Source organism: Myotis lucifugus, unplaced genomic scaffold (assembly GCF_000147115.1).
Source record: "Myotis lucifugus unplaced genomic scaffold, Myoluc2.0 scaffold_108, whole genome shotgun sequence".
NCBI lineage: Eukaryota > Metazoa > Chordata > Mammalia > Chiroptera > Vespertilionidae > Myotis > Myotis lucifugus.
This window is the reverse complement of record NW_005871156.1, coordinates 868607-880833: the sequence shown is the minus strand read 5'-3', so window position 1 is coordinate 880833 and position 12227 is coordinate 868607. Positions and strand designations below refer to the sequence as shown.

Sequence of the window (12227 nt, the reverse complement as noted above, 5' to 3'; positions counted from 1 at the left end):
TAAGTTTCATATACATCTTCAATTTCATATCACTCCCCTAGTCTTGAGTGGTAGATTAAAGCTGGCAGCAATTTTCTTTTTGTTAGTCTCCCTGAGGCAGGATAGAACGAAACTAGGAAAATTCCTTGACAAGTGGAATGGGGAAACTAAGAGAGCTGAACAAGCTGGCTGAGCAATTTACAGCCAGATGCAGAAGGTCACCAGGGCAAAAGCCCCCGGGGCCTAGCAACAGGCAAAGCTGGTGCTGGACCTTGCCCCCAGGGTGGCCTTTACTCCCCTGGCATATCATCTATGGTCATGCAGGTTAGACCCTCCTGACCTTTCCTCCCTAGAGATAACATCTAGGCCTCAGTTGCTTGTCAGATCCAGGCCCAGAAAAAGCAGCAAAACCAGGCAGACTAGGCCAGGACCAGCTGTGATGATTAATGACGCCCTGTCCTAGAGCCGACCAATCGGTGGAGACCACTATTCTAAAAGTTTATACCTGGAAAGGCTGATGAATATTCTGTTGGGATCCTTCCTAAGACCTTCCCTAAACTCCCAGCCTTTAAAGCCCTCAAGACATAGGACACAGCACCCGCTCTCCCTCCTGGGAGCACGCCCACACCTTCCCTTTCCCCATCTTCTTCTCCCACAGGCATGTATCTCCTAAATTTAAGGGATCCCAGGAGACTTGCAACCAGGGGAGCAATGGGCAGCGTCAGCTCATCCGGGGCTCACCCCTGAACCTGTCCCTAGGCCCCCTTTTTCTCTGACTCTCCAGTGAGCTGACAGCAGCCCTGCCCTGGCTCACTTCTTTCCCATAACGTTTTTAGAGAGCCAAAGCAGCCCACCTAGTCTTTCTCCTGTTGCTTCTTCTATCCTAGGCTCTTCCTTATTTAATTGTCCCCAACTTTAATAAACGCAGTCACAAAATCACCTGGACTCCCGCTGTGAAATATTTCCTGCCCCAAGTCCAGAGCCCACATACTACGGGACAGACAGAAGCAGACCCTCTCAGGGTGGCCCCTGTCCAATAACACCTCCATTCGGGGATAGAGCCTAATTGCCCTTCCCTGGAATTTGGGCTGGCCGTAGTGATTTGCATGACCTATAGCAGTGGTTCTCAACCTTCTGGCCCTTTAAATACAGTTCCTCATGTTGTGACCCAACCCTAAAATTATTTTCGTTGCTACTTCATAACTGTAATGTTGCTACCGTTATGAATCGTAATGTAAATATCTGATATGCAGGATGGTCTTAGGCAACTCCTGTGAAAGGGTTGTTCGACCGCCAAAGGGGTCGCGACCCACAGGTTGAGAACCGCTGACCTATAGGATGCAACAGAAATAACATTCAGGGACTTCCAAGCCTAGATAATAAGCCCAGTAACTTCTTCCTGGGTTTCTTGGAGTATCCTCTGTGGAAGCCCTGAGCCTTCGTGTAGGAAATCCCATTACCCTGAGACTACCTTGGGGAGGGAGCACATGTAGGAGGTCTGGCTGACAGTGCTAGCTGAGACCAGCCTTCCAGCTATCCTTGCCAGGGTGCCAGATATGTGAGTGAATCCTCCAGGCTGGCCCAGCTGCCAGCTGAAGACCACCAAGTGACCTTTGTTGATGCCACATGGAACAGAAGAATTGCCCAGACAAGCCCTGTCCAAATTCAGACCCCCAAAATCATGAGGCATAACAAAACGGTCATTGTTTTAAGTCACTAGGTTTGGGGATAGTTTGTTCGGCAGCCTTAGATAACCAAAACACTTTATAACTGAAATGTCCCGTATTGGAGATCCTCTGCTTTATCGCCTCCAGCGAATGTTTCCAATTTTCCACCCAATTAGGAGAGAGGCAATGGCAGCTGTGCAGTGTGGCAAGGGGATGGAGGAGTCTGAGAGTTTCCTATACAGACTTAGAAAAAAATCCTCCTGGTTTTAGTCTTAACTATACACCCACTTTCAAAAGTACCTGATGCAGCAAATTCCTGCGTATCCTGAGAAATTCTACAATATCATGTTGCTTCTCAGCTTTCCCTACTCCTGGTTTGGATGTCAGTTTTCTCGGGTCTGAGGAAGTCCATTATCACCTGCCACTCTGCTTTCGAGGTTTCTATAATTTTGTTATTTTTTTCCTCTCTTGTTCCCTTGTCCTCGTGAGATTAAAAACAACACAAAACAAAACTGCTCTTTTATTGGATGGATTTCCAGAGGGAGTTGAAGCAAATGTGTGTGTTCATTCTGCTATCTTTAATTTAAAGGCTCCTTTGAGTGTTTCATTTCAACAGCTACATTAATTTTTAAAACACTGTGTCTTCGGTCAGGTTCCTCCAAGTAGAGCCTGAGATAGGGATTCTCCCAGGTAAGTGCCTCCGTGAAGGGATATTCTCAAGAGAAACTGCGAGAAGTAGGATAGTGTACTAGTAGAGGAAGGAGCAGAGCAAAGATAGGGTCTCTGCTGAAATTTAGTCTCAGCCTAAGTCTGTGGGAGCTCTGGAATAGGAAAGGTGCCCCAGGTTTATTCCTGGCCTTTTGTACCCCATAAAAGTTAGCTTCTGGCTGTGGCTTCCCGACCTGGGCTGGGAGAAGTTATGGGGAGAAAGGAGAAGCTGTGAGCTGGGTGCACTGTGAATAGAAAAGGCAGGTAATGACAGCATTTCCCTAATTGTTATTTTTAAAGGGATGTAATAGTCTCTCTGAGGAAATGAATTATCCATATTTTATTCTTTTTCTACTGTTTGTCTTGTTAATTTTGCTTCCTCCTTGGTTCATAAACAGCAGCTCAGAAACTTTAAGTTTGCAGGCAGAGAAAAGGGGCAAAACCAAGTTTAGAATCCACATCCGTCTGATCCTTCAGCTGCATCTGAAATGAAACCACTTAATGTGTCCTCTCCAGCTTGAAGGGTGCTCATAGCCGCTTGGATTTTGGTCTGTTGAATAGTTAACACGCTCCCCCAAAGCTACCTACCCTTGGTTAAAATCGGAATTTGCCTGTAGACTCAACGCATTCATTCTGCAAGCATTCACTCAGCGCTTGCAGAGAAACGGTACTGAGCGCAGGTGCAAAGACGACCTCGACTCAGTGCCTGCCAAAGGCTTGTTGTGTCCAGGCGGGGAGGCGGACACGAACACACTAAACCGTATTACGAGGGGCGAATGCTGCGCCCAGGCGCACCCAGGAGCTGCAGGCCAGTACCAAACCCGGTCATTGAACAGGTGAAGGGGGAAAGATCTGGGGCTGCTGCTAACTCCTGTCTCCAAAGGCTCCCCCCAAGGAAAGGAACTCAGTTTTCCACCAGAGAGAAGTGGAACCACTAGGAACTCTTGCACTGTATATTTTAACGCGCAAGAGGGCCATGATGTGACTTTCCACTTTTCCAGCCACAGGCTCAGCGTGAGCCCCGCAGTGAGAAAGTGCAGTTGACTCGCGGCGTGACTCCCGGCTGCAGCGCAGAGGCCCGCGGGCACCGGAGCCGCGGAGGGTACGGGAGCTCCCACTCTTCAGGGCAGGAGCGGGGCCGGACGGTACCGGGCGGGCTGGGCGATCCGGTGCCGGGAGAGTGGAACCTGCCGATGCCTGGGGAGCAGGCACGTGTCCGGTGCAGACCCCCCCGCCTGGTGACGCCCCCCGCGGTCCCAATCTGGGGTTCCGGTGCGCTTCGCCCCGGACGATTTTCCGGTCTCGTGGGCCGAGGAACAACCAGGAACTCGGGCTCAGTCTCCACCCTGAAGTGGGGCGGGTCCGCACGGAATAAGACCGGCTGCCCAGCCCGACGAGGGTGTGACCTCCGTAGCCACTGAAGACAGGCGAAGCCCCGTCTCGGCGCGATCGGTAAGGGGACCCCGGGCCGGGGTCCTGCGCGCGGGGAAGGGGGCGCGGCGGCCCCTGAGCGCCTCGGGGGACGCCGGGCCTGCGCCGCGCTCGGGAGGGGGTTCCCGTCGCCGGCAAGTGGCGGCCGGCCCGGGCGGCGCTGGGTGGAGCGGGAGGCCCGGCCCGGACTCGCTCCCAGGGGACAAACGCGGCCTTTACCCAGAAGGACCCCCAAAGCAGGTTACACAGCTCTGGACCCCAATTACGCGCCAAGCACTCTGCGGGTTTGGGCATTAAAAACAAAGGACTGAGCTCATATTCCCTGGAGCTGACTCAGTCGAACACCCAAGTTTTACTTTTTAATTCTTTCCTTGAACCTTTTAAGAAACTTCCTCCTACTTTCTTACCTTTTCTCTCCTTGTGTATCTAATGCCCTCAACACAATGCCTGGCACATAGGACTCTGTAACTAATTTTATTATTATTATTGAATCTGTTATTATTATGTTAGATAATAATAATAATTGTTTGATCTGCCAGCGGTTCAGTTTCACTCCTTTGTCGTGGCTTTAGCCAGCTGGATGGAGAGTTGAGGACCAAAGATATTATTGCTTTTCAACTATCTTCCCAACATTTGTGGGAAGAATGGATAGGACCCCCTCCTCTGAATGATCCATCCCATTGTCCATCAATTCTAGAAACCCACCTCCTCCTTCCATTGCAAGTAACTCTATTGATAGCCAAGCCAGGGACTTGTCAGATGGCAGACAGGTGGAAGAGCAAGCAGGAGAGGAAGGGGACAGGATTTAGAAACTGGGTAACCATAGCCACCCAAGGCCGGCTTACTTCCCAAAGCCCTGTCTGGCCAAGGCCAGCTCCCCTACATTCATCGTAGGCCAGATTTGTATTGCTTTGGACACATACATACATACACACATAGACGCAGCATGCACAAACACACAACTACCGAATCAACGGTGTCAATGAATTTCCCTCCTAGGTGTTCTTGCCTTTGTTAGGGATAATTTTTCTCTGAAAGCGATTTCAAGCTCAAGTGGGACCACACCAGCTCTCAGCATCTGAAGACAGCCTCCTGGTCACCCCCAGACTCATGTCTTGTGGCTTGTTTCTTTGCTTATGTCTGGTCACTCGTTTGTTTTCCTCATCTTGCTCATCTGCTTGTAAACTAAGCCTGCTCCTCTCCAAGGGAGATGGAGGTGAATGGCAGGCCCAGGGGATGGTAGACGGCCAGGGATCACCTAAAGTTTCAGAATAAATAAGCGGGGGGGGGGATTTTCCTTGGGTGTCAATTTTACCCAAATTTTTTTTTATACAACCACAGATAAATTTTGGAGTAGAATTCAAAGTGTAGATACCTTTTTAATATAAAACAGGAAACTTCAAAACATTTTTGCACAGGCTTTGGGCTGTGATTTGGCCCAAATCTAGCCCTTGAGGGTTTGCTTCACTGCAATTCGGGCTACTTATGAAGGCAGTTTGATAGGTGCTCCATTGTCTTTCCTGGAGGGACTTTGAATAACAGTTACCCAGGTTACTCATTTTAATCTTTATTATACAGCCTGAGGTGGGGTTATTAACCTGGTTTTATAGATGAGGCTCCCAAGGCTCCACATTATGGTCTTTGGTCAGGGTCAGGCTACTGGAAACAGATTTAGTCTCTGCCCGACTATGGCTCCATCAGCGCTTGGTTCGTAGTGACTTGAGGTTTGGATTTGTGGCTTCCTGGCTTATTAACTAAATCTTGACCAAATATCTTTCTCTTCCTCTTTAACTTTCCTTTTGTCAACCATATCTTAAAATACGGTTAAAAGAACTAGAGCTGTTTCCACTAGAGTGGGTAGACTGAGGTGGGTGTGGGGACACATGCTTGAGGGGCTTGGCAGGTAGGAAATCAGCTCACTCTGTGTGGAGCAGAGCTGGGTAGGAGTTTTTTGGGGGCGGTAGCTTCTGGTTAAATTTAAGGAAGTGACTTTTGAAACCCGTAGGCTGGGTGGGCTTGGAGTTGGTGAGCACTCTCTCACCAGAGGTATCTAGGCAGAGGTATTCACAGGCTGTGAATTCTCCATTTCTGATGGAGCTGTGAAGGGTAGAAGGCTAACCTAAGACGACTTCTAAAGCCATGGTTTCCAAGCTGCAGGTACATCCCCCAGGAAGCTTGCACAACATGCAGATTTTTGTCGCTCTCCTAAAAATTCATATCTAGTAGGACGGGGTAGGACCCAGAAATCTGCCTATTTAAGAGGCTCTCTGGATGATTGTAATTCAGGTGTTTCTTGGACCTTGCTTTGATAAACTAAGTTTTAGAAGCATGCTTCTAACCATTTTATGAATATGTGCATGTTTGATAAATACAGTATTAATGAAACCATAGGCCTGTTATTATGCTATGAACTCTAAGTAATGTGGTAAATGCTGAAATTGGCCCCATTCTCAATGAGCAATAATCACACCTCAGATAAACCTCATTGGCTATGATATTGCCATTGCTCAAGGCTGAAATTGTCCCCATTCTCGCTTTTTATTATACTTCTTTATTATACCTATCACATCAAATTCACCCCTTAGTTTTACAGTGCTTAACACCTCTAGACCAATATAGATTTCCAACAAGGTTTTTTGCTTATTTTATTTTATTTATTTTTTAAAATATATTTTATTGATTTTTTACAGAGAGGAAGGGAGAGGGATAGAGAGTTAGAAATATTGATGGGAGAGAAACATGGATCAGCTGCCTCCTGCACACCTCCTACTGGGGATGTGCCTGCAACCAAGGTACATGCCCTTGACCAGAATCGAACCTGGGACCTTTCAGTCCGCAGGCCGATGCTCTATCCACTGAGCCAAACCAGGTAGGGCTTTTTTGCTTATTTTAAAATAAACAAAGTTGAAACTGAGATGGGTTACTATATTAAGACTAATTTCCCTAAGATAAATAGGGCTAGGGATATAATGTACAATGTGATAAAGATTGTTAACACTGCTCTATGATATATAAGAAAGATGTTAAGAGAGTAAATCCTGAGTTCTCTTCATGTGGAGAAAAGTATTTCTTCTCTTCTTTTTATTATATCTGAGATGATGGGTATTGGCAGAACCTACTGTGGTAATCATTTCACAGTATATCCAAATCAAACAAATAAAAATAAAGTTTAATTTCCCAAGGAATTTAGGATTTCTATTAAGGCCTCTTGTTGGTTTTATGGGAGTAAGTTGTTGGTGTCCAGTTGTGTTTGAACGAGACTGAAAGTGTTTGCTATGGAAACCTGAACCACCACTTCTGAAGAATTCTTTTGAAAGGTTCAAGATGTCTGAGGTCAGGAAATTGCCATATCACTTGTTGGTCTGGACTGCTAGACATGAATACCACAATGAATCTTTTATCTATAATCACCAGCAGACATAAATTGCAGCTAAATGCCAGAACGTAAATTACTCTGGAAAAGACCTTTAACTTTCTTCCTCAACACCATTAACCCTTTAAGGCCTAGACATAAGGCAGCATGACTAGCCTGACTTGTCACGGAGCAGGGGTCCCCATGAATGGCCAAAGAATCACTATGGATTCGAAACTCTGGTTTAGGGCACTCACCTTTCCACTTCCAGGAGGTAATAGTAAGTTACTAGCAGAAAGTAATGTAGAGGGGCCCTGTGGTGAGTGGGAGCAAGGTTCCTCACTTACGTGTAATTGAGCCATCTTCCCTGGAGGAGGTCCATTAGAGGTTCAAGCCCAGTGGTAATAATCAGCCTCAAGCATCCCCCCCCTCACTCCTCCAGGGAGCTCAGGAAAGCATTCCCTGGGCCCTGCTTAGCTTCAACTTCTGCTCCAGTTGCTTTTTGATGCTGTACAAGGACTTGTTGACTCACTGGTTCTTATCCTTGTTAGAGTCACAGACCCCTTTGAGAATCCGATTAAAGCCATGAATACTGTCTCGAGAAAAACACACATTTGACATTTTTCATACAGTTTCAAGGGGTTTACAGACACCCTTCTAAACCCAGTCACAGACACCTAGCAGGTATATAGACAGTAAGTTAAGAATTGCCCTGGATTGCCCAGTCTGTGGGCTGCAATATTGATGGCTGCCACCCTCATGACATCATAGATGACATCAACAAATCAACAGTAGTGCAGTGGAATGCCCAGCTAGTTAAGAACTACGAAGGAGCCCTGGCTAGTGTTTCTCAGTGGTTAGAACACCAGCCCACGCATCAAAGGGTTGTGAGTTCAATTCCCAACCAAGGGCACATACCTGGGTTGCAGGTTCAATCCCCTGCTCCGGTCAGGGCACATGCAGGAGGCAACCAAGCAATGTGTCTCACATTGATGTTTCTCTCTCTCTCTCTCTCCCCCCACCTCTCTCCCTCCCTCCCTTCAATTCTCTCAAAAACCAATGGAAAAAAATATCCTTGGGTGAGGATTAACAACAACAACAACACAGCAACAACAACATCAAAACATCAACAAAAAGAACTACAAAGGAGGATATTTCAATTAAAGATCATTTGATATGGGTGTTTTGGCTAAGATCATTTGATAACCAAAAAAAAAAAGCCCTGAAATTGGGCAATGTTTGTAAAAAAAAAAAATGCATTTACCTTTGTTCCAGCAATTTGAATTCTAGGAATTTATTCCAAAGATGTACTTGGGCATGTGTGTAGAGACATGTGTACAAGGGTATATGCATTGCAGCCTCTTTTGTAGCAATAAAAGGTTATCAATGGCCTAAAGGTCTATCAGTAAGAGACTGATTAAATTATGGGCTATCCATGCAAAGCAACATTATGCAGCTTTTAAAAAGTAATAAGATTGCCCTGGCTGGGTGGCTCAGATGGTTGGAGTGTTGTCCCGTACACCAAAGGGCTGTGGGTTTGATTCCTGGTCAGGGCACATAAGGAGATTGTGGGTTCAATCCTCGGTCAGGGCACATACAGGCGATAACCAATTGATGTTTTTCTTTCACATGGATATTTCTTTCTCTCTCCCTCTCTCTCTCTTAAAAAACATATCCTTGGGTGAGGCTTTAAAAAAAAGTAACGCAGATTGGTAGAAATAGATATAAGATGATATCAAAGATACTTTTTTTCTTAAAAAAGCAAAATATAGGTTTTCATGGTAAGCTACCATTTCTGTTGATAAGAATGACAGAGGCCATCTATATTCTTATATACTTGTTAATACATTAACTACTTCTGAAAGAATACACAGGAAAAGAGTTACCAATATCACCTGCCCATTTTAACATTGTAAAGAAGAAGAATGAAACAGAGATGAAGAATGTATAATTATCAAATTTTCCACCTTCAGAATTAATGTATGATCATATACGTTCTCATTTGAATACAAAGAGCCAACATGCAATTATGCTTCAGCATCCACTCAACTACTACACTACACACTCCATCTGCCTTAAGTTAATTTCAGTTCCTCTCATCTCCTAACTTATCTCATGTCAGACCTAGTGTTTTGGTTTTGTCCTGAGTTTCTTCCTTTGTCTTCCCATACCTTCATGAGGTTTTAAAAAATATATATTTTTATTTATTTTTAAAAGAGAGTAAGAGAGAGGGAGAGAGAGATAGAAACATCGATCGGCAGCCTTCTGCACACTCCCACCAGAGACAGAGCCCGCAACCTGGGCATGTGCCCAGACAGGGAATCGAACTGTTGCCCTCTTGGTACAAGGAAGGATGCTCAATCCAATGAGTCACACTGGCCAGGCCTTCATGAGGTTTTTAATGAGAATTCGGGAGAGGCGGCATCAGAAATAGCAAGTTCCTTATGTGAATCAGAAATCCCCTGTGGGAGATTTTTAACAGTTGTGTTTTTGTATTCTTCTGCCAGGGTCAACTTGGATTCTGGAAAGATTTGGAACTAGAACCTTGCCCTGGCCCACTGAAGGAGTGGCTGAACCAGGGCCGGGGGAGTTGCCCACAAAGCTAGAAGATTTGTAGGGCCTAGGAGGCATCAGAGTAAAATGGAACATTTGAGAGTAGTGTTTATTCTTAGCTCACTCCCAGATCTCTAAGGCTGCCCTGGCCCACTGAAGGAAAATCTATGAAGGAAAATTCAGCTGCTTTTCCTATCCACCTGGGCAGTGTTTGCATCCCTCGGGGGCAAACAGAAATGGTGTTGTAGGGAAATGACTAGACTGCATAATACCTGTTTTCTTATCTACAGGCAAATAAGACCTAGCAGGACAACAGGAAGCCTGGCTGCATGGCTGCCTTTCTCACGGACTCACTGCAAATCCCTTCCCTCCTGCACAGTATCTCCCCTTATACACGGGGGATACGTTCCAAGAACCCCAGTGATGCTTAAAACTGCAGATGGTACTGAATCTGATGTACACCGGGTTTTCCCATACAGGCATACCTATAATAAGGTTTCATTTGTAAATTAGACACAGTAAGAGATTAATAGCAATGACTAATAATAAAATAGATCAATTATAACAACATACTGTAATAAAGTCAATTGTAACATACTGAATGTGCTCTCTCTGTCTCTGATAACCAAGATAGCAACTAAGTGACTAATAGGCAGGTAGTGTATCCAGCATGGATGTTGCTGGACATAGGGGCGAGTCCCATCGTGGGTGGAACAGAATGGGACAGTGCGAGATTTCACCCTGCTACTCAGAACAGCACGAAATTTAAAACCTATTAATTGTTTATTTCTGGAATTTTCCATTCAGTGTTTTTGGACTGTGGTTGACCATGGGTAATTGAAACCACAGAAAGTGAAACCGCGGATAAGGGAAGACGACTATACTTTAGTTTTCTGTTTGGGTCTAGTCTGTCTCTCCCCTTTCTGCATCACAAGGATTTTGTAAAGAAAGATGCAGTGGATTTTAGTTTCTTTGGGAAAGACGATAAGAGAAAAGACCAGATGTTAAATTCAAGGTTCTTTTTTTTCTGATGAGAAAATTATTTGAATACAAAGAGCCAACATGTAGTGATGCTTCAGCATCTATTCTACCACCCTGGTATCTACCTCAACACCTCTTGGCTGGTTTGGGGGTGACTAGGGTCACTAATAGGCCCACCTCACAGTTCCTTAACTCAGGTGCTCCATCGAAGGCACTCCTCTTGTTTTATCCCTAAGGCTTCCGGTTGCTGAGACAAGAGAAGCTATCAACCTTGGGATTTGAGCCTCAGGATAAGGTAGCCTGTAGTTTGTGACTCATAGGGACAGGCCAGAGGTGACGCAAGTGCAGTTGGACCTATGAGAGTTCCTGGTCATAGAACAGACGAGAACTGGAGATCAATGCCAGTAGCTTATGATCAACTGGGTTCCCTCCATTAAATTCTGACTTGCCTAGAGTAATTTACTTATGGTATTTCTGAAGAAGGAACATGGAATTTAAGTGACCCTTGATTCTAAAATAACTCTGGAAGTGAATCAGGAAACAAGATGAAAGCCTAACTATGCTGGACAATTTTTTTTCTTTGAATAATTGTTATACCTGAGGACATATGATTTTACCCAGGATGCTGTGCAAAAGATATATGGATTTTTAGATTCTCCACTGAGTTGGATTTTTACCTTAGAGTGGTTATCGCTAAATGAAGGATAACAGCAGCATGCTTCCCCTGAGAGGCCTCTGTCACCCTACAAAGCTGAGACCTTGGCCTCTTTTTATTGAGGCATAGTTCACATACAATAAAATGCACATATTGTTAGTAGTTAGTTTGATGAGCATTTTTTTATTTTATTTTTTTACAAATCCTATTATTTTTTAAAAAACCTTTTGTTTTGTTGATGAGCATTTTTTAAAGGAGTTCACATTTTTTAAATTACTTTTACAAATTGCATTAAAATACATATAAGATTTGTCACATTAACTATTTTTAAGTCTACAGTTCTTAAGTGTTAGGTGTACAGTTAATTATTTTTAAGTACATTTACATTGTTGTGCAATCATCACCAACATCCATCTTACGAAACTGAAACTCTACCTGCTAAACTATATACTAGTAACTCCATATTAGCCCCTTCTTCCATCCCCTGCTACTGCCATTCTACTTTCTGTTTTAGGAGTTTGCCTACTCTAAGTATCTCACTTAGCATCATGTCCTCAAGGTTCATCCATGTTGTAGCATGTGTCAAATTTCCTTCCTTGCCCAGCTGGTGTGGCTCGGTGGTTGAGCGTTGACCCATGAACCTGGAGGTCAGAGTTTGATTCCCTGTCAGGGCACATGCCAGGGTTTTCAGGCTTGATACCCAGTAGGGGGCATGCAGGAGACAGCCAATCAATGATTCTCTCTCATTACTGATGTTTCTCTCTTTTCCTCTTGGTTCCTTTCTCTGAAATCAATAAAAATATTTTTTAAAAATTCCTTCCTTTTTAAGGCTGACTAGTATATCATTGTACATATGTACCACATTTTGTTTATCCATTAATTTGTCAATTGACACCTGTGT

The 12227-nt window shown here is 44.7% G+C and overlaps 1 protein-coding gene and 1 non-coding gene across 2 annotated transcripts in view; one reads left to right on the top strand and one right to left on the bottom strand.

Moving 5' to 3' along the window:
* The first annotated feature begins 3640 nt into the window (after positions 1–3640).
* The window catches only part of ANXA4 (annexin A4), a 51678-nt gene continuing 43091 nt past the window's right edge, over positions 3641–12227 (top strand). Inside the window, exon 1 of the mRNA XM_023757440.1 lies at positions 3641–3806. The gene's annotated coding sequence lies outside the window, so the exon portion shown is untranslated. The remainder of the gene's footprint in view (positions 3807–12227) is intronic.
* On the bottom strand, positions 6165–6300 carry LOC111826886. The gene has a single exon (XR_002830325.1). It is a non-coding gene; the product is annotated as a U4 spliceosomal RNA (small nuclear RNA).